Source organism: Mandrillus leucophaeus, unplaced genomic scaffold (assembly GCF_000951045.1).
Source record: "Mandrillus leucophaeus isolate KB7577 unplaced genomic scaffold, Mleu.le_1.0 Scaffold468, whole genome shotgun sequence".
Classification (NCBI taxonomy): domain Eukaryota; kingdom Metazoa; phylum Chordata; class Mammalia; order Primates; family Cercopithecidae; genus Mandrillus; species Mandrillus leucophaeus.
Window position 1 is genome coordinate 1026137 of NW_012105009.1, and position 2357 is coordinate 1028493.

The window sequence follows — 2357 nt, forward strand, 5'->3', positions numbered from 1 at the left end:
TAATGCAACCACCTATAATATATGAGCAAAGGAAATAATCTTTATTACTCTTAAACCTACAGAAACCAGACTATATTAGACAGAGGCCAGTACACACCTATGTACATAACTGAACATTTGCAATATGGGGTTTATTTTACTGTTGATAGGAGAGTGTTATGTGATACTAAGCTTAACAATATCAATGGAAGGTAGTCAAGTGAAACAGTATGAAAATAGGTGCACATATGTTCATCTTATTCAGCCTCAAGCATTAATATATGCTTTGGTCAGTAAACAAATTCCAGTGGAGAATTGAAGAGACTTTCTGGAGGCCTGTATTTTTTTAATTAAAAATAATTTTAACATTGGCTGATTGATGATGAGTTATTTATCGCTTTACTTAGGCCTGTAATGAAAGACTGCCAAAACAAAAATCAACATTTATAATTATTTCAGACCTATTAAGAAGGAAGACCAATTTTTTAAAAGTCATATTCAAGCAAAAAAAGAAAATCCTATACTAAATAAAAAATGTGTTTATAACAGGTAATAACATCAGTAAAGGTAGCTATTTTAATTATCAACCACAAAAATCCTTAAGAAAATTAGTCTTCATATACAAAATAATACTATTACTGACATTGGTAAGAATTTACATATGACTAGTCAATCTGAAGCAAATATAAAGTTTATCTTAGAAAAAAAAGGTCTTGATTACATCTGGTCAATTTTTAGTAGAATGAATCCTTGAGTGAGTCAGTAAGTTTCCATCTCTTTCTTTAAATAATGTTAACAATAGTTGTTAGGAGAGCACAGGCACTAAAGCTAGAGTTTCCAGGTTTAAAACCTGGGTCTACCATTTTGTTGAAATACTGTTTGAAGTTTACAGAGTCTCTCTGTGCTCCAAATTCTTCCTAGGTAGAATGGGGATTATAACATCACTTGCTTATAAGGTTGGTATGAGTATTAAATAAGTTTATACAAATAAAGGCCTCTGAAAGGTAATTAGCGCATGCTAAGAACTCAATAACTGTTGGTTGTTTTCTTTCTGTTGGTCTTCATCTGCTTCCTGCTGCTATAACAGATTATCTACATCTCGGTAATTCACTTTTAAAAAATGATACTTAATTGGCTCACAGTTCTAGTGTCTGGGAACCTCAAGGGGATGTTGTCAGTTCCTTGCAAAGGCCCCATTGCTGCATTATTCCATGGTAGAAGGTGAAAGAGCCCGTAAAAGAGAGAGCTCACTTTTATATCAACCCTGGCAACCTCTGATCTTTTTACCATCTTCATAGTTTCACCTTTTCTAAAATGTCATGTAGTTTGAATTATACATTATGTAGCCTTTTCAGATTGGCTTCTTTCATTTAATAATATGCATTTAAGATTACTCGATGGGCAAATTTCATTTTAGTGCTGAACTACATTTCATGGTTTGGATGTACCACTATTTATTTATCATTTATCTATTGAAGAATATCTTGGTTCCCTCCACATTTTGGCAAGCATAGATAAGGTTTTCATAAACATCCGTATTCAGATTTTTGTGTGGATATAAGTTTCAACACCTTTGGATAAATACCCAGGAATGTGACTGTTGGATAGTGTGGTAAGTGTATGTTTTATTTCGTAAAAAATCTCCAGACCATCTTCCAAAGTGGCGATATCATGTTGCATTTACACTAGCAATAAATGAGTGTTTATGTTTCTCCACATCGTTACCAACATTTGATGTTGTCAGTGTTTGGGATTTCAGTAATTTTGATAGGTGTGTATTAATATGTCATTGATGGTTTAATTTGCATTTCTTTGATAAAATATTCTGCAAAGCATCTTTTCTTACGTTTCTTTGCCATTTTTATATTTTTTTTTTTTTTGGCAATGTATCTGTGAAGATCTTTTGTCCATTTTTTAAATTAAGGTATTTTTTTCCTTTATTGAGTTTTAAGGGTCCTTTGTATGTTTTGGATAGGTTCTTTATCAGATATCTTTTGTAAATGTGTTCTCTCCGTTAATTGCTTATCATTCTCATAGTATTTTCTTTTGCAGAGAGAAAGTTGTTAATTTTAATGAAATATACCTTATCAACATTTTTTGATGAATCATTCCTTTGAGTTTAAAATTTAAAACCAAAGTATTAATTTTAAATTTTAAAAATAATTTGAAAATATTACCATACCCAAAGTCATCTAGATTTTCTCCTATGTTATCTTCTGAGAGTTTTATAAATTTGCCTTTTATATTTAGCTCTATCATGTATTTTCAGTTAATTTTTGTAAAATAACATATGTGAACAGGCAACCTACAGAATGGGAGAAAATTTTTGCAATCTACTCATCTGACAAAGGGCTAATATCCAGAACCTACAAAGAACT